Source organism: Archocentrus centrarchus, chromosome 9 (assembly GCF_007364275.1).
Source record: "Archocentrus centrarchus isolate MPI-CPG fArcCen1 chromosome 9, fArcCen1, whole genome shotgun sequence".
NCBI classification, from domain to species: domain Eukaryota; kingdom Metazoa; phylum Chordata; class Actinopteri; order Cichliformes; family Cichlidae; genus Archocentrus; species Archocentrus centrarchus.
Genome location: NC_044354.1, coordinates 23,774,450 through 23,795,403, shown reverse-complemented (window position 1 = coordinate 23,795,403; position 20,954 = coordinate 23,774,450). Strand labels below are relative to the sequence as shown.

Here is a 20,954-nt window from a genome sequence, read left to right as displayed (position 1 = left end):
TGAGAACTCCAAGGAGTCTCTGAATAACCTTGCTCTGGTTCTCAGGCTTGTTACACTTTGGCGCTATGTGGCCATTTTCCCCACAGCGGTAACAAAAGCGTTCTTCTGAGTCAGGTGACTGCCTGGCTGATGGAGTCCCCACCGCCATCACAGTTGGAGAAGCTCCCGCCTGACAGGACAGCCGTGTACCTACTTTCTTTTGCAACTGCTTCACTTGTTTCTTTAGGGCAACCACTTCAGGGTCCACATTATTCTCTGAAGCTAGCTCTCTGCTATCCAACTGCTTTTCACCCTTCTCTGTTTCTGCAGGAGAATGGGTAGCAAGTGCTGCAAACATGGCTTTTACTTCTTTGAGTTCTGCTTTCAGGCTCTGTATCTCAGATTGCCTGTTGTCAGCTTGTGGCTTAACTTGAACCGAGCTCACTGAGCGGTTCAGCTTAACTCTGGAAGCTTCATATTCTTCCTCTATGCGAATTTCTCGCAGTAGTTCAAGGAAGGTTGGGGGTTTGGTCCTCCTCTCTCTAAGACGGAGGTTAATTAGCATTAAGTCAGCATCTACTGCACCTTTAAGTAGCTGCTCAACACGTGCGGTGTCCATACTGTTAACTGGGATACCACCTCTTTGTACAACTTTTGTCAAAGCACGCTCTAACCTGCGGAGAAAATCAGACAACTTTTCCCCAGGTTGTTGCTGCAACAGTCTAAAGGCAAAATACAAGTCATCTCCGGACTCTGCCAGTCCAAAGGCACTCTCTAACGCCTCTAAACATCCTTCAGGGGTCACATCCGGATCAGATAAACGCACTGCTTTTATCACATCTAACGCTGGCCCCTTTAAACTCTCTATGACTCTCCTCCTTTTTTCTTTTGGAGAGCCAGGACTCTCTTCGACCAGCAGGTATGCTTGCTGTAACCAGTGGTCAAATTGTTCCTCACCGGCTGGGGTGGGGATGTTACCTGAAAAAATTCTCAGGCGTCGGTGTCCTGCATTCTCTGGGGACGGTTTAACTGTTTTGTCCAGCAGGTCACCAACAGCACGCAAGATGGACTCAGTAGGAGACACTGGCTGTGATCCAGCCAATAAAGCTTGCACATCCTCGGCAGACTTTCCTTCAGCCTCCAACAGAGCTTTCAGTTTACCAGCAAAATCTTCCTCAACCCCAGGAGTTTCAGCTACTACACAAATTGGCCATGCTGTCAATCCATCGGGAGAGCGAACTTCTTTTGGGACTGCTGAGTCAGTCACTTTTTGTCGACACTCACAAAGCACTAACACTTGATTGTCTGTGTCACTTAGCATTCGTCCTCTGACTCTTACGCGCCCAAAACACTTGATAGTCTGTAGTGCATCTTCTATCTGCGCAATCTCTGTGTGCTCTGGAACTACAGTCAGTAAAGCATGACTTTCATCTAATGTCTCTCCACTACACCAGTTCTTCAATCTGGTCACTAGGTTGGTATCCATGTCAAAGATCCTCTATTAACATTCCCTCATGTAATACAGTTAGAAACTCAATACATTTTTTTTTTTTTTTTTTTTTTTTATACACATCAAATATAACACAATCCCAGCGGTGCCTCCATTTATGTAACCCACATACTACTGATCGGTATGAATGGGCCCTGAGTTCGTATTCAACGGCATTAATTACTTAACCACTATAACATCACACACTCTACAATTGGAATTAACAATACCACACTTTAATTAGAAAACCACCAAAAACACACTTAAATCAATATTTCAGTTCTTTCAGGTCAATTAACGGTTCAAATATACATGTATCCCCACACACAACAGTCCCAAATAATGTTATTAAACAAAACAAACCCGTTGCAGGCCTGATTCGGAGCTCGGGTACGGTGAGACCAGAAACTTTGCGGTCCTTTCACTCAATTAGAGCCAAAATAAAATAATAAGCCAACAGTACCTTTTTCCAATATGGCGGTGCAAACGTTCAGTCCACGTTGTCCCACACAGGCAAGAAGCACAGGGAATACCCGTCTGGTCGCCGTTTCCCGCGTAGCCAGAGGAACTCTGAACTATAGGTAGCTCAGAGCGCTATCTGGGATCCTCTTTTGTCTGTGTGCGGTTAAGAGTCAGCTGAGTCCTGTAGCGATTAGCCGGGCTAGCCAACCGCAGCTTTCCAGACGATCAGCGCGGCTAATTTCTGCTCGATTATCCAGCGAGCAAACCACGACTTTCAAGTCCAAACACTTACAGGCGTAGGCTGCGCCAAATTAAACTGTCCTCCTTCCGTCCACCTGGCCGATGTCCGAACACGGAGTACCAGTTTAACTCGCCATAAAACTTTCACTTTTCCAGTCAAAGTCTAGCGCACCTCTCTTCTCGGGTCTCTCTTTTTCCTTCTCCCTCGCGCACACTCACACCACCTCCAATCAGCAGCCAGTACAGAAACAGGTGACTAAAATGAAACACTAGATTGGCTTTCCTTCACAACAAATGAAATAAACAAATAAAATAGAATATTTATGGCAAATTAATTATCTTAACACCTTAACATTTGAAATTTTAACATTCACATAAATGCATTTAACCACATTCAATCAACTTATTTATGTCCATTTCCTACAGGGCTACATATATCTAAATATACAGCTAAAAAAAAATGAAAGGAACACTTTTTAATCAGAGTACAGCATCAAGTCAGTTAAACCTCTGGGATATTGATCTGGTCAGTGAAGTAGCAGGGGGTGTTGTTAATCAGTTTCACCTGCTTTGGTCTAAATGAAATTAACAACAGGTGCACTAGAGGGGCAACAATGAGACAACCCCCAAAACAGGAATGGTTTTAAAGATGGAGGCCACTGACATTTTTCCCTCCTCATTTTTTCTGTTTTTTTTTTAAATTTATTAGTTTTATTAGCATGAGGTGTGCAACCCTACAGAGGTTGCACAGGTAGTTCAATACCTCTAGGATGGCACATTAATATGAGCCATTGCCAGAAGGTTTGCTGTGTCTCCCAGTGCCTGCTCAAGGAGACAGGCAGTTACTCTAGAAGAGCTAGACAGGGCTGTAGAAGGTCCTTAACCTATCAACAGGACCGGTATCTGCTCCTTTGTACATGGAGGAATAGCACTGCCAGAGCCCTACAAAATGACCTCCAGCAGGCCACTAGTGTGAATGTCTCTGACAATCAGAATCAGACTTCATGAGGCTGGCCTAAGGGCCTGACATCCTGTAGTGGGCCCTGTGCTCACTGCCCAGCACCGTGAAGCCTGACTGGTGTTTGCCATAGACTACCAGAATTGGCAGGTCCACCACTGGTGCCCTGTGCATTTCACAGATGAGAGCAAGTTCACCCTGAGTACATGTTGACACATGAGAAAGGGTCTGGAGAAGCCATGGATAGTCTTATGCTGCCTGTAACATCATTCAGTATGGCCGGTTTGGTGGTGGGTCAGTGATGGGGGGACACACAGACCTCTACAGGCTAGGCAACAGCACCCTGACTGCCATTAGGTATCGGAATGAAAGCTTTGAAACCAATCCAAAGATTTCCAAATCCAGTTTCATAATCGTAGGTTACAGATGTTCAGGGCACAATAACAGCTCATGCTGCAATTATACTTTGAAAATATGACGTTTTAGGTGTGTGTAGGTTCTTAGTCATCCAGGTTGTGGCAGTCTTCTGTTTGGTTTTAAGGAGTGTTCCAGTTTTTTTTTTTCAGTAAGTAAATAAATGTCTGCTAATTCTGAGAATGAAAGAATTAAGAAATTCATTTGACAAGATTCAAGTATTTGGATTAACACAGTATGTGAAACAATTTTGAATACTCTTATGCACTATAAGAAGTTTGAAGCATCAAACTCTCAACAAACTGTGCAGACAGATCTATAGTTTCTGGTGGCTTCATACAGCTTGCATACAGCTCATTTTTGCTGTCTAAATATGCTGTAACTGTATGTTTACACAGTGCTAAATTCATCTAGTCAAAGACTTGTACCGTGCTAAACTAAAATTGTTACGTTCAGTCATGCCCTTCCCCTTACATCCTAATCTAACACAGTCAGTCTGGCGCACCATTTTATGACTTGCAGAAATTTAATTCGTAAACATTTTTGCCAGCCAAACTATGATGGTGACCGTGTTCCTGCCAGAAAAGTCTAGAGTCTAGATGGGTTTACCCACACAATATGCCCATGCGCTTACTTTGCCATCAGGAAGCCATCCAAACTGCTTCATGAAATCTGTCTCATTTTCATAACAGTCTAATCAATCAGTCCAAGAACCTTGTGAAGTGTGATCTCATGGGGTGGCCTGCTTGTCTTGATGACATTTATTAAACTCACCAGGAACTCCTTTCAGGAGTAATGAACCAAAAAATAATCCTTTTTTTTTTTTCTTTGAAGCCCCATCTCCATACCCACCTGGGCTGGGCCTCAAGGCATCTGCTCATAATCTCTCTGTACTGAGGAGAATTGAGCTAATTAAAGTGTAGCAGTACCAGCAGCTAGACAGGAATGGGACATAATTACACTTCACTTGGTTCCTTCTGTATCCCAAGCTGAGTTATTATGGTGGGATGAAAGTAGAGAGTGTAACAGTTCACTAAATTTATTATTTTGTTTTTAGATCAATACATACATTTTTTTTTTTTTTTATCCAATGCATTTAAAATGTGACATTACACTATTCAGAAATTAATAAATAACCAACCTTTGCATACTCCTATCTGTGGTAATAACTGTCAAATTTAGACAAACATACACAATAACCTTATTTATAGAGTGCTGTCCAAAAGTCTTGAGCCGCCACATTTTTGGTGCTATTTTGTTTCCAATGGGCATAATTTTCTTGCAATTTTTTAAAGTAATCTTGAGCAATAGTTGCAGTATTTTAAAGGTGGTTATACCAAATATTGGTTTTCTAGCTCATTAGAACTGTGCAAGCTCTGTTTTTGTCTAAATACTGAATTTCCATGTATGTTTGCACACAGTTCAATAAATTGCTGCACCTATTTCCCATTTTCCTAGCAAAATATATAAAAATGTGGGGTGGCTCAAGATATTTGCACAGTACTGTAGATGAAGCGAGTCCTTAACTCAGCTCCTATCATTTATAAATATGCATAAAACCATATGAGAGACTAACATGCACGTATTACAGCCCACAGCTAACAAACTAACCCTGACAATATTACACTTCCCGTTCACACTTCCATCAAACCTTTTTTGATTTTAGCTTCTAACTTTGGAAACCTGGCTTTAGAGAACTGACAGGTGACACAGTAACTGTGCATACGCTGGTGGAATCGTGCAGTATTTTAAAATAGTTTATTATTGTTATGCAGCATGGCTAGCTTGCTTGATGTTAGATGAAGCGGCGCTAGTTTCAGTGCAAGAAACAACCTCGGTGTCAGGTGCATTAGTAACACCTGTTCATGTTCTGAGGGTGTCAAACAAGCTGAGCTCAGAAAAGTGTTACCAACAGTCACTTTCAGCATTTTGAACCTGCACAGTTTCAAATTATAAGCACTGTGCAGTGTTATCAAATACTACTGCCCAGAATACGCAATGTTTCTCAAGTAAAACCTTTGAAACATGATGTACTTTGTCTTTTACTACAGAATTAAACTTTCAGGAGCATCAGAAAAGTTCAATAATCTTCATGGTTGAATAATTTATTCTTTAGCACAACTCACTGTATTAAGATCTGTTGATCATTACAGGGTGACAGCAGTGTGCCAACATTATAAAACAGAAATGTGTATGTGTAATACATTTCTATTTTAACAACTCTGATCACCAGACAATAAACCCAACAGTTCACATAACACTTTGCATCTCATGCCGCCTACTACTTTCATTACGCTCTAAGTCTGTTTTTTTTTTTTCCAGATGGTGGTTTTGTTTAATAAAAACAAACAAGCCCCCCCCCCCCAAAAAAAGAAAAAAAAACAAACAAAGAAAATATAAATTCAAGATGAACCAGTAAGCATTATTTCAGGCGGCACAATAACAGGTGCAGCCTCGTAGCAGTTGGTAAGATGCAGTCAGATGTTGCTTTTCGTTTATTCTGAGAACATCTGCCCCACTGATATGAATATGAAGCCTGGACAATTTAACACAGTTGATTAACCTCACAAGCCATCTGGATTTGCAGATACAAATGGAATCAAAAGAAGCTGAAAGCCTCCGGATGTGTTAATTTGTAAAGGATACGATGACTGTACACAAGGATTCTCATCAGATGATTTTCCTCTAACAATACATTGTGTCTCACCTATGAGAGAATGTTTGCATTAAATGGTTTCTTTTCATTTCGAGGACAGAAATCTTCATGCTACATTGTTGTTTCCTGGACTAAAACGATCATCATACTGTCCATCTAAATATTATTGATGGAGACAGGGCCAGTGGCTGTTTGCTGTTGACTTTCTGAAAGAATCTAATAATGTGACAGTAATAAAGAGCTTCACGTGGCATCTGTACCAGGATTACAATAGTAAATGTTAATCACATTTGTGGCTTCAGTGAACTATCATGGGCAGCTTTGAAAAACCCACTGCAAGCTACCTTTAGATAAGACCACTTCTTTTAGGAACAGCACCACCCTCTCTGGCTTTTAATGCGTGTCGCACTGAGAATTATATTTCTTTAGCATTCAGGGATATTTAGATCACACAGTATATATGCTCACTATTTCTTGTGACTGAATCCCAGCAATGCTTGACTCAGATTCCTCCTCCAGGCTGCAGCTCTCCACAGCAAAAAGCAGTCACCTTGAAAAAGGACAGAAATGTCGTTATGAGCCGTAGCCATCTGTGGACACCAGCCATTCTGGCAGCTTCCAAATCAACATCGTGCTCATGTCCATCAAACAGCAAATGACAGTGGGTGCTCACCATATGTGAGCCCTTTCCAACAAAGTGAGTCATTCCGAAGATGAGAACAAATCTAATGCCTCTGAGGGACTCTCATGTTACACTTTTGCAAATAGAAGGAGATGAATGTGGAGAGTTACCAGGTAAATGCCATAATGAGGAATGCTTTACTGGACAAAGTACCACATACTGACCAATGCAGTACTTCCATATGTTGCTGCTTTCTCACACCCAAATAAACACAATTTCAGGGCTGAGTTCAATTTTTTTTGTTTGTTTGTTTTGGGGGAGTAGGATGTTTGTGCTCAGCGTTGAATTTACCTAAGATATTCTTAACTATAACCTTGCATTGTTTCATCATCCTGTCCTTGCCGAAGGCCTGTCCTTTCTCTCACTACAGCATGCAAGAAACTATCTGCTCTCCATCGATAAAGCCTACGTGAAGGCAACAGTAGTATTGGATATTGATCAAGCATTTGTCTTTTTCAATGCCTGCATTATTTAGGGTCTGAATCAATCTGTTAGGGCTTAATGGACTCAGCTTTACTTACTTCATGGTTCATTACTGTATGTTCCAGCCTGAGTCCGTCTTTGGGAGACAAATGAGAATAGATGCGACAGTAAAAGTTACAAGCCCCAGATCAAGTATTGTTTCAGAGGAACTGCTGCAGCTATTGAAGGACTTACTGCCAACATATGGCAAAGTGGAGGAGCTCTGCATATGCTTTTTGTGCTGACATTATAAAACATGATTTGGATTTATGCATCGACATGTTCTGTGCATACATAATTCAGGACATATATGGTCTTGTTGTCTCTTCAGCTCCTACTGATCTAGACTTTGTCCATAATTTACACCACAACAGAGTGCATGTTTGGGAAGCATGCTTTATGTTTAGCATTTAACGATGACATCGAGCATACTGCACTGCTTGAAATGGCTTTGGAAAAATGACTTGGCTTCCTGAGCATGAGCATACCTCAGAGAGTTGCCACTTTGGTGTTCAGAGCCAGAGGGATAAGTAATTAGACAGGCCCTGTCAGCTTACTTATTATCCCTGTGAATCATAAACTTCATTAAAAACCTCCTTCTGTAGTGACTGCAGATACCCCCACCCTAATTTGAACACATTCTGACAAGGTAATTAAGATTATTTCACATGATTCGTGCATTTCACATCCTCCCACTATTCAAGACAATTGAATTATATAGAGAGGTATCCAATTGCTCTCTCTGTGGACAGCATCATCACCAGAAAACAACAACAGCAACACTTGACAGGCAGATTGGCTCATCCCATTCATTATCTCGACATTAGTTAATCTGTTCACGTAATTGCTTGTGTTGGATGTCTAAGACTCTTGCTGAAAACTTGAAATGATCTGACAAGGCTGAAATATTTGAAGAGTACTTGCACACACTGATTTGGCCGCACCAGCAAATCAGCCGGCATATCAAAGAGGAAGGGCAGCAACTGGGTGGAATTAGCTCTTGACAGGGATGGTTAAAAGGGCCTCTGCATCTGTCTGTCGCTCCATCAACAGCCTCCATTTTATGGATGTGCAGGCATGAAAGGAAGGCATGAAATGAGGTGATGGACCATGGGGAGTGGTTCTGATACAGCTTTTCAGTGGGGAGGGGAGGGTAGTTCCCAATGCTTTGAAACATCACTCATATACCTGACTTGTGGAGGGAGAGCAGTGTTTCTGTCCACTATGAGAAACCTTTCACATAACTTGTATCTTAATTATTTTATCTCTTGCTGTGAGTCAAACTTGAAGATCATTACCAGCAATGGCAGTGTTGAATTGCAGCAAGAGAGTTCTTGCTAGTGGGTTGTGGAGCCTGCGTGAATTTTCTCTAGGTCCCTCAGTTTCTCCTCACAGTCAGAAGACATGCACGTTAGATTGACTGTTGATTATAAACTGGCAGCTGTCCTCGTGTCGGACTGATGACCTACTGTCCATCCATCCCCATGATCCTAGTTAGGCAGTTTGTCATGCTAATATAGACGGAAAAAAAAAATAAGAAGAATAGAAAGTACTAAGTAATGTAGAGGTTCTTCTGAGTACCTGAAATGTACATATACAGTGTACCAAAGTATAAGTTGCTGTGATATATAAAAAATATAAAAAATATAATATACTGTGAGAAACAGAAGTCCTGTTAAGAGGATTTTGTTCATGTGGGGGAGATACAGATTTGGTATTTCCATTTGTTTCATGCTAACTGAAGCTAACAGCTGCTATGGATGCTTCATAAATATGACACTATCCATATGGGTCAAATGAGAAACTGATATCAATTTTCTCATGTAATTCTCTGATGAAAGTTAGCTCAAGTAGGCAACACATCAGTAAAATTTAAAAACGATCCAATAAAAAATCAAGGTATAGCTTCACGGCCGGTAAGGAAGACTCGGTGACTGAGGGTACACTTTGCTCGGTGCTCAGATTCCAGTCTCTCAACCGTATCCGCTGCTCAAAGAAAAACTCACTGCTACACACTGCTATTTTGAATACTTGTCAACCTTTTAAATAGATGTAATTTTGTAAAAATGGTAATTTTTTTATTCATGCTAATTAACTACCACTGTAGTCCGTGTCAGAGAGCCGTCAAAGTTGCATTTGCTCCTTTGCTGATGGAGTTTGATATGTCATGAATAAGTTAATGCACATTTAACTCTTCAAATGTGGATGTGAAACTGAGGCATACTGCTTTATCAAAGGAGGTTATTTCAAGTTACAGTTCATGAGACAAATATTGGATTCATGTGAAGAGAGCAAAGCATGTTCTGCACAGAGTAGTGTGTTCTAGCTGGATTTCTGTTGTCAGATGATAACAGGGTGCTGGTAATTAATGTGTTGTTGTTGGATTTCATTGATTGTATTCTTGCTACCATGTGATAATCACAGCTTCCAGGTGTGGAAATTAGCACCAGTTTGAATAAACAGCATCAATAGTGGCGCTCAAGCTTATGTTTCCATAAGCTGCCAACACAGCTTCAGTGCACCTTGTCATTGACTTTACAAGGCAGTAGAGCTCTACTGGAGCCATAGAACAACGTTCCTCCAAAAGATATTCCCTCATTTTTGTTAAATGATGATAACAGAGAGCGCTGTCTGACATGTCACTCCAAAATCTCCCACAGTTGTTCTTCATACTCACCAAACCATTCAGTAACCCCTTATGCCCTATTGATCAGGGAATTGACCTCCTGAAAGAGACTACTCCCAAACAGATAGAAATGTTTCATCATAGGATGAAAGTGATCACTCAAAACAACTTTGTATTGATTTGCAGTGAACCCTTACTCTTAAAGGACAAGTGAACCCAAACCATGCCAGCAAAATTTACCCCCACAGCATCACAAAGTTACCAGCGCCGCAGGGGATACGGGTTTAGAAAGGAAAAAGGAAATAAGGAATAAGGAAAAAGGTTGGCTCCATGTTTGATTATATAGAAGCTTCCTTTTCTGTGTTTGCTGGCATATCACAAACAGCTACACAATAGAAAATCCCTTAATGTTTTAATGTCTCAATATCTGTTGTTGGGGAAGTTGTAAATATACAGTCTGGTTTGCCAGTGGCCTCAATCAGCATAGGTGGGATGTTTTGCAATAATTTACTACAAAAAGACTTCCCTTGGGTTAAGACTGAAGAGCTTTTCTGTTGAAAAATATAGACATGCAAAATTCCCCAGATGCTACTGAGTGCTTGAGTGCTCGCAACTTACTTTCCCAAGAGGTTACAGAATGTCATTTCATGGCTTTCTTCCAAGGTATTTGTAAAAAAGAAAAAAAATATCCATGCGAACTTCAAAGAATTTCCATGACACAGGTCTGCAAAAGAATCCATCCAATATTACTTAGAATGAAGAAGAACTGTTTGTTTAAAACGTGCTGGCCCTGGAGCCTTGTGCAGGATGTAGGGATCAAAGACCTGTATACTTTTAACCGTACTATTGGCTGTATCTGTTTATTCTTCCCTGGTCTCCAAGAGAGAGACAATTAATGCTTATATGCCAAAGTAGAATCATCAGTGAACCCATTAAGTGACCTCTAAAGGAAATATTGTTGTTTTTCCTTTAAACTTAAATACTAAAAAAAATATATTTTGTTGTCATTTATTAAATTGTAACAGGCCTGACTAATGTGATTACTAATAGTGACATATTCACAAAGAACTCGTGATGAGATTACACCAGCACTGGTTAGCTTTGAAACCGTACCTGTCGACAAGCTTTATTTTGATGTCACCTACTCACCTGTACATTCTGAAATTTAAACTCATTTGAGCAATCCAGTGGTTTTTGTTTATTACTGCAACTAAGTTATTTTTTTTATTATCCCTGTCTGTAAAACAGTGTTGGCCAGCAATAGTAGTAGATGTCACCTAGTCAACTACTCTTACAAAGACCAAAAACTAGGCTGAAACTGAGAGGTGATCGAGTGTTTGCAGCGGCAGCACCAGGCCTTTGGAATAAACTTCCTTTCCATATTCACTCAGCCCAGACAGTAGACTCGTTTAAATCCTTAATAAAGACACATCTCTTTTCCTTAGCATTTGGCTGCAATGTAACATCCTATTAGATGATTGCTGACTTCTGATTGCATTGTTTTTAATTCATTAATTAATTTACTATTGCCTTTTTACCCTGTTTATCTCTATGTGCAGCACTTTGATCAACCTTTGTTGTTTTTAAATGTGCTATATAAATAAATGTGAATAAATGTAGATGTGGTATAATATCAAGACTGCATGACCTCAGACATTCGTGGTTTTATGTTACAGTCCAGAGTCCAGGAACAGATGGATCTCATCACACCCACCTTCAAACTCCTGAACTATCCTATGATTGTATCTTACACATTTGTGATGCACTTAACACTGACTTATACATAAAAAGGCACCTACCTCAAGAGATGAACCAGTGTTGTCTCTACACATAGACAACTTAACAAAGAGGTACTTTAGGCACTTTGTTACTATCAACCTGCCACAAAAACACATCATTTGTTCTTATTTCTTTAGTTGAATCTAAAGAAAAATGCCAAAGCTAACACAGATATAAAACAGTATTTTTTGCACCAACGACGTGATTCCCAAAGAGCTATTAGCTGGAAACTTGGCAATCTCAGTGTGCCCCTAAAGAAATTGGAGAAAACTGGACAAGTGGAACATAAAAAAGAAGTGGCAGGCCTAAAAACCATATACAGCAGATGAACCGTATCTTAAAGTCATGTCCTTAAAATTGACACAGGACCTGAGAGATGCATCTGGCCTTTTATTTGATCCAGCTACTGTTCACTGAAGCCTCATCAGAAATGATGTCAGTGGAAGGGTGGCTGTCAAGATGTCATTCTTAAGGACAGCAAACAGGGAGAAAAGGCTGAGGTATGCCAGCATACACAAGACCTTAACTGACAATCAGTGGCAACAGGTTTTATGCAGTGATGAATCCAAATTTGACATTTTTGGCTCAAATCATCGTCAGTATATATGGAGGAGCTCAGGAGAGAGGTACAACAGTGAGTGTCCACAGTCACCTGTAAAACATGGTGGAGGCTCTGTCATGGTTTCAGGGTGCATTTCAGCTCAACAGCTTCATTTTTCAGCATGTCAATGATCCCAAACACACTGCCAATGCAGGAAAATCATACCTGGATAGAAGAACAGAATGAACACTATCAGTCATGGTTGGTCTCAGTGTTGGATCATCTTGACAAAGAGCAGAACAAAAGGCAGCCAACATCCAAAGAAGAGCTTTGAATGCCCTTCAAGAAGCCTGGAGAAGTATTCTTGAAGACTATTATGAGAAAGCTCTTTGTACCTTTATATACTGTATTGCTATGTGTGTTTGCACATGTTTCAAGCAATTGCTGCACCCATTTCCCATTTTTCAAAATATAAATAAATGAGGGGTGGCTCAACTTTTGCACAGTACTGTGCAAAGACCTGCAAAACCAATGACACACACACACACACACACACACACACACACACACACACACACACACAAAAACAGTCAAACTCACAACTGTGAAAACAATGAAAACCATTTTGTCACAGCTGGATAAAATAAAAATATTATAATTAGAGTTGTATTTGACCAAAAAAAACTAAAACACATGGATCTTAATTCCATTATTATTGTTGTTGTTGCCATGTTATACAGTGTGATACAACTTAATCCAGAAGAATCACATCCCTTCTGGTGTTCTTGTCATTCTGTGAGGGACTAACAACTGGGGTTTTAGATAAATGTTAAATGCTGATGGGAGAGCAAGCTCAGCTTGGATGTGCGCTCAAGTACAGATGATAAATTAATGTGTGTGCAAAACCCATTCTGAGTGCAGCAGTCACACTGCAGGATGTCAATCTGTTCAATTTTTGAATTGTTACTTTCCCACAAACTGAGCTTATTACAGTGGAAATTGAAATAGACTGAGCATGCACAGAATTCCCTACATTTTCCTTAATCAGAAATCACCACTTTATAGCTGAGAGGAATGCAGCTGTTTGAATGTAAAGGGAAGAGTTCTACATGAGTTTATTCCCGATGTTCAGCTAATGGTGCAGTAATGACACAGTAGTGATTATCTTCAGCTCCATATGGAGGAGGGGGAAAAAAATGACAAGATAACTGAATGCATTTCATGGTGTTTTGTGAAGAAACTTCAATTAGGCATGCAGACTTGTCAGTTAAAGGCTAAAATATTTCACTTTAAGATGTAACTCCTTAACCAAGAGTCTCATTCTTTTCCTAACTTGTGAATTGGTCTTAAAGTTCAGTTCATTAACAGCGCTGGCAACATGACTCTCAAATGTCAATACTCCGATGTGTGCGATTTTCCAAAGAAAGAAACCATTAACTAGAGCATTGATTTTTAGGGCACTACGTCAAGTGTGTACATGTTGAGTATATAGGACAAAATGGTAAAGGTGATACATTTGTAAACGAGTGAAAAGTGACAAAAGCAAAGTGAGGAAGACAACACAACCTGACATTTTTAAGTTGCTTTTTAACTTGTTTCTCAGCAAAAATGTAGACATAGAAAAAGATCAGGCTCCAAGCAGATTGTCAGTACTCTCAGCTTTTCTTGTCCTTAATGAATATTTCAAAAACTACCTTATGGAAGACTTGGCCTCCCAGTGTGGTCCGAGTACTGGGCGGGGGGGGAGGGGGCTCTCTCTGGTATCTCCATCTGCTTTGCTGCTTGGAATCCTAAATAGATCTAAAAGTAGAACACAAAAATCCAAATGAATAATTTAATGACACTGATATCAAGGAGACATTGAGTGAAAAATGTCACAGTCAAAGGAGAAGGATTTGTATGTTTGTGTTGCTAAAAATGTTATGTCAATTTCAATGTTTGATTTCTTTTTAAAATCAATGGAAAATTGGGAGAGGTCAAGATCTGTGTCTAACATATGCTAAATGTCACATTCAATTCTGATACTTCTTCTAACTTCCAACAAAGAATAGCTGAGAAACACAGAGATGAACCCTGGTTGACCCCAAGCTAGTTCTACACTCATTTGGGCAATCCCCAGGCTTCTGTTTGCTACTGCAGGATAATTTTCCTCCATGTCTGTCAAACATTTTAGCTGTCAAGCTAGATGTGGCATAATATAAAGACTGCATGACCCCAGCACGTCCTTTCATCATCTTAGGCTGAATTCTCAGCTGCAGACGTGCTCTCTCTCTCTCTCTCTCTCTGTGCGCCGCTTTCCATTTTGACCAATGTTGGAGAAAAAGTCTGATGGCTAATGTCATTTTTGCAGTTTCTGAAAAGCTTGCACCACTGGGACTGAAAATCAGAGGCTATTTTCAAACGGCTTAGAGGCAGGAGTGTATTCCAAATGAAGTACTTGTTGGATGGTTCACACAGTGATTGTCCAGGTGTAAGGAGCTGAGAAATGAAGCAGGGTTTTAAGTTCTCTCTTCCTTTATTTATTTATTTATTTATTTTCTTAGACAGTGACACATTTCTTACTATATTTGAGTGTCCATAATAACCACAAAGGCATTCCCAGAAACTCTGAGAGTTCTCCCCATTTTTAAAGAACTCAACCCAAATAGCTAGACCCCCCTTTGTAAGCACAAATTTATCCAGGTTATTGCTGATGTGTAACCTTAGATGCAAGAAAGGCTTTTTTTTTGATGAGAGAGCTTCAAATCCTCACTCACTTTGTACAAAAACACATTGTGCAAACTAGCTTTACATGTTTTGAAGCCAACCCCAGCCTTCTGCTTTGGTGTACTGGGAAACAACTGATATGGCTGATCAAAAGACCAGTTTTCATAGCAACATCTATGTCATTTTCCTATTACTATCCACACTGGCTTAGTCATCTTTCTATTTCCTGTTCAGAATACGCAGGATATGTTAGCCTTCAAAACAGCTCCAGGGAATCAGCTGATCCTGGCAGTCTGAAGTCAGATCACTTGGGCACAGGTGGTTTGGGAAAATGCCAATGAGCAGCACTAGAACTTACTTTGAATTTGAATAGACTGCAATGTTTAGTATCAGTTCTGACTAGTAAAAATGTTGGTAAAGTTCCTCACAAAAAGCCATACTGATGTTGCCTGTTTTTTTAATGTTTTAGCTCACTTTTTTTTTAATGAAAACATGTGAAATGTTTTATCACAGCAGCAGAATTTGACATCAGACTACAACTTCATCACTCCCCCTAAATGTGCTGCATATACTCACACTGTAGAAATAGGGGAGGAGTAGCTATCCTCTACAGGTTGATGCTGTAGCAAGGGGAGGGTGTGAACCTGCAGTCAGCTATGCGGGGCATGTAAGGGGAAGAGATGGGAAATGCTACAGCTTAAATAGCCAGATTTTAAGGGTGTGTTTGGCATACTACATGAGGAGAGTAAGGCATGTTATTTGTGTATGACTCAGCACATCTTGGGTTCTCTTACTGAAGTAGCTCACAGGCTTCACTCCATTTAAAGAAAGTGCTTAAATTCAAACTCTGTCTATATGTCCATCAGCCTCCATGTGCTGCATTTTCCTGGTGTATTGACTGTATTGTTTAATGGCACTGATAGAAGCCTGCTTATAGCTGTTAATAGCTTTTATGCTTCTTGTGGCTGATGTTTTCTGCAGCCTCTTAGAGCTTTTCACGCAAATGGTCCAGCTGCAATTAACTAACAGCATGTACAGAGACAATTAAATTAAATTAGCAATTACATCACCACAACATCAAAGTACTCTGTGTTAAGTGCGCCCACTTAATGATGCAGAATGCAGTTTTATGAAGGGTCACCTCCAAATGGACTTTACAAAAATCTAGTCCCGAGAACCTGTGGGTGGGATGTCATACGAGCCAATAGATTAAAACAGTCTTATTTGGTATTTAGATGTTATTATGTTTCCACGGTTATGAATATTTAAAGACATGACCTGTAACTGTAGCACACTGCTGCCCTTTTCAAACTCTGTTTTCTCTGTATACTACATGAAACCAAACAGTCATGTGTGTGGAGGATATCACTGTATGCTAATTTATTTAAATTATTAGGTACTGCGATTCCATTAGCGAGAAAAGCAGCACATAAAAAATTGTTTAATATAGCACAACAATATTAAAATGAATACAGCGACACAAAATGAGACCCTGTCATGAGCAGAGGCACTCTCTGCATGGTGTTAATGCTTTCCCGTGTGAACAGAAGTGCACAGGCATCCTTATTATGTCTTTATACTTTGGGGGAAAATATCTGCCATTTGGTCTGATTTGCTTTGTGAATGCTTTTAGTAAAGCCTTGTTTATGAACATACAGGCAGCAGGATAGAGTCATAGGCAGTCCTGGAATGTAGCACATACTGTTTTAGCCAGCAATCTGTTGCACGCCACCTGTTTTTTTCCTCCAAATCACCGACATTTTTTCTCATGCTTTTTGAAAAAGGTCACATCAGCATTGATGATCCTCAAAGGCAGAGCTGACTCCCTGCAGCTGTCTTGTACCAGGTTGTTCGTTGTTAAATCAAGAAAGAAATGTACCCGAGCCTCCCCCCGTCTTCTCCACTAACTCTGTAGTTAGTGGCTCGTGATTAGCTTTTTCACATCAACAGATAGTATCTTAACTTACAGAATAAAGGTAACATTGAGAGCAGATGTTCTCTGTTGCAGTGAAATTGACTTTCAACACTGGTACAAATTTACATGCAAAGAAGCATTGTAAAACCCATTGTAGGGGTTGGTTCAGACCAATGAGGTGTGAGCAGAGTGGAAGCCGAGACCCAAAACACAAAGTGCTATTTATATTGTTTGCACAACCAGAAGCCTACAAGTCTGCTTATGAGGCATGCAACCAAGGACAAAAGGCAGCAAAAGCAAGACAAGACCAAGATTTTATGTACATGGCTTAGGAATGAGGTTTTAGTTTTGGGGCTAGTGTCAGTTATTTACTTTTCTTTCTTTTTTTTTGAGATTAGGTTCTGGCATTTTTAGCCTTTATTTGACAGGAGAGTACAGACAGGAGAGCAGGGAGAGAGTGGGGGTGGGAATGACACACAGGAAATGAATGATCCGGGGCAGACTCAAATCCAGCCTCCTTCAGTAGCCTTTGGCATACTGGCTGCCTTCTCAACCAGGTGAGCTCCCAGCTAGTGCCTTCTGTTTGAATGAGTCTCAACAAAAAAGCTGTAGGGGAAAAAAGCTTTGCTGTTGCATAAACCTGAACTTGGCCTAAGCCTTGCTACAGGGTAAATACAAAATCGCCCAAACAGTGTTGAAGTGACCAGTCAGATTCCAGGTAGATGAATATTATTCAGCTTTCAACCATGGAAAAATACACAGGATTACTGTCTCAATAACTTTCCAGAACCATGGGATCCTGGGCCTGGCACAATAAATGGTAGAATTATTATTGTACCTACAGTCTTCAAAATTTGTTTTATTGGTATGTGAAGTGTCACCTTATGGGAAACCTGCTCGACCTTTATCTGCTACCATGACCAAACTTGGTTAGCATGCAGTTAACAAGCAGATATCACCACTGACAATTACAGAAAATAATTGTTGTTGGCTCAAAACGGCTTTGAGAGATTGTAGTCCAGCTAGAAATGAATTATGCAGAAAACAAATAGAGGCACCAACTGAGCCAGCCTTTGTCCTCTTGGATGAAATGAAGCTCAGTGTATTAGAAAATTATACTTGCAAGGTCCCTTCAATTTGAAGCACTGATATTACTCCCTTTCCATTCACTCGCGGTGTTAATGATAACGTGACTTTGATTTGGTTTTGTCACCTTCACTATAATTATAATGATATGTAATAATGAATACAATAATAAAGGATAAATTATGTTGACAATAAAGGTAAACCACATTAGATAAAATGCATGGACAGAGCATCCAGAGGGGAAGCAATGTTGTGTTTTAGCATATAAAGCAGGTCCATTTAATCAGCACTGCTATTTTTTTTATATATAACTAGAGAAGTCTTGAAATTTGTCTTTTTCAGTCTGAAAAATCAGAAACATCTGCAATGATTAAAAAAAAGCACATTAAACAGTATCTTTTTATATACATACTTAATAGTTTGTAGGCGTTTTAATTTGGAACAAAACATGGTGTGAAATACACAGTAATATAATTAAAATTAGGGCTGCTTATAGAGACAAGATGAAAGGTCTGGCTGGTGCAGGGATAATAATGTGCAGTGGAGTTTATTACTGTTGCCATGCTAAAGCAAAGAAGAGAAACAGCTGGTACTCGGTGCACCCTCTATGTGTGTGCTTTATATGGAAAAAAAAAAGATAATTTGGCTCTGCGCCTTATGGACCAATAAATGCATTCTTTTGGACAAGTAACTCTATATGATGCTTAAAGATAAAAGCTGAAAGTAATTCAACCAAACTGGTCTGCTTAGCAAACTAGTTTAGCAATCAGCTGTCTGACCCTCCCAAGCGGTTGAGGAAATGTTGATCGGCAATTTGCTTTCAGTGCCAGGAAAACTGCTAACTGCAATCTCACTTCTACACATTTTCAATTATCCACCAGTGCTTCATAAGCAGTTAAAACACTGATAGTTTTACTCACACGCAATCGATTTGAAGCAGGAAACCAAAGAAAGACAGCATTGCGTACATAGAGCTTACTATGTTTCCAAGGGTGATGGGTAGGATCTGCAGGGACTAAAGACTTCCCATTAAATTGGTATTGCACTCACACCCACACAAAGTCACCAACCGTGAAGGCTGTTGCAGAAAAACAGCGCTTGTCGTGAGCAGCAGCAAAGCAGGTAAACCCTGCTCCAAAGTACTAATGGATTTTTTTTAGGCCGGGGTCATTGTGGATCAGCAGGAGTGAAGATGAGGGGTCAGCGAGTCAATAGAGGTTTTAAAGCTCGGGTCAGCCCCAGCCAACTACTTCACCACTGATACAGCTGAAGCAACAGAGGGTTTTCAGGACGAGAGGACAGATGCTTTGAATGCCCTTATTAACATACAAATAAACACGAGCTTAGCATTACAGAAACATGTAAACGAAGGACTTTTGTAAATCTAATGTGAACTGACATCAGTTCTTTCATAAAAATGTGCATTTCCATATATTTCCCACTGTGAATTAACACAAGCCACTAATGAACTTATCCCACTAAAGCATGCACATACCCAAAACATCTTGTTTCCCTGTGCCATTAAGCTCTGTTGTTGTAAACAATTAAAAAACAACTGAGTCATGCCATTTCCCTGGGTGACATGTTTCTTCATTACAGTAAACACTATACAGTAGTTTATTCTGAGTCAAGCCCACATATTCTGCCTCACTGCCAGAATATCAAAGCAACTGTGCGCATTAAAACAGTCCTAAAATGATGCACCATATACTCCAGCTTGGATAGAATTTGCATAGAAAAAGCTGTTTTGACACATTCCTTGGATTTATTCAAGAAGCATTTCATAGGATTTATTGACAAAAGAATATATATAGCTTACATTATACTGCAGAGCCAGTACTTAGTACTCCACACTGATGAACTGGCCTACATCCATCAAGCTCATCCTTTATTTCGATCACAACTACGCACATCAAAAGTTTCTTGATTGCATCTGGTCACAGACTGTTAATAATAAATCACAGGGAGCAGGAGTCTCTGAATAGATTTTAATCACCATACTAAATATACTCTCCTCATGCAAAGTAACTGTAGAAGGAGGTGGATGGGCCAACAACTACAGTAACACTTTAAGACTTCCAAATGTCTTCATGAAGTGTTTTCAGAGCTCAGAAGCATCACTTTGGCCTTACAATAAGAATCATCCAAGGAAAGAGAGCTCAAGAGTGTGAATCATTTGTGATTATTTGTCCTAAAACAGAAGTTGCATTTCTTCACATTTTTTTCACATGCCATTAAATAAGCATGGTCTGCTGATAACAGGCATCACCCCAAGTCTGCACTTAATTGACAAAATAGTTTTGCAGCCGTATTTTCCTTAAACACCATGCAGGGGGTATCATTTTGGGGTCATAGAGAAGTTAATGGAAGAGAACATCTGTTACGCATTGTGGCAATTGTCATTAAGAGACCATGGGTGGTGGATATTTTGTACGGCTGGAAGGAGATACCATATGCTGTGGCCTTCCAATGATGCTGCACTGGAAACTGCTCAGCCACTTTGTAACACCATGTCATAGATTTGCAGATATGGATATGTTTTTGCAGAGAGTTTTAAAATTCAAATCTTTTCCAGCACTGAAAGAAATGACTCCCATTACTCATATCATTCCCATGTGACTGCCTGCCACTATATCCTCACACTGCGTATGTCAGTCGAGGGTCACAACATCACACAGTCTATGATCAATCAATATTTTGAGCTGTGATTGATGCTTTTAAAGGTAAAATTTTTCACTTCCTGGCTTCATGCAGTATATCCCTCTCTTTCAATGTCATGTGCACAACACTCCATGGCATCAGAGTTTTCCAATAGTCATACAGTAGGTAGCTCCATGAAGACTGTATTTACAGTATGAGCCACAGGCTTACATAAATTAGCTCTATTGCAAGCATTTTATCCTATTTAATGGCCATTACATATGCTGCACTCTGCTCACTTTGAAAATTGGATAAGGTT

General features: G+C 40.0%; 1 protein-coding gene across 1 annotated transcript in view; it reads left to right on the top strand.

Moving 5' to 3' along the window:
- The window catches only part of galnt9 (polypeptide N-acetylgalactosaminyltransferase 9), a 100,865-nt gene that overhangs the window by 65,841 nt on the left and 14,070 nt on the right, over window positions 1-20,954 (top strand). The window lies entirely within an intron of this gene.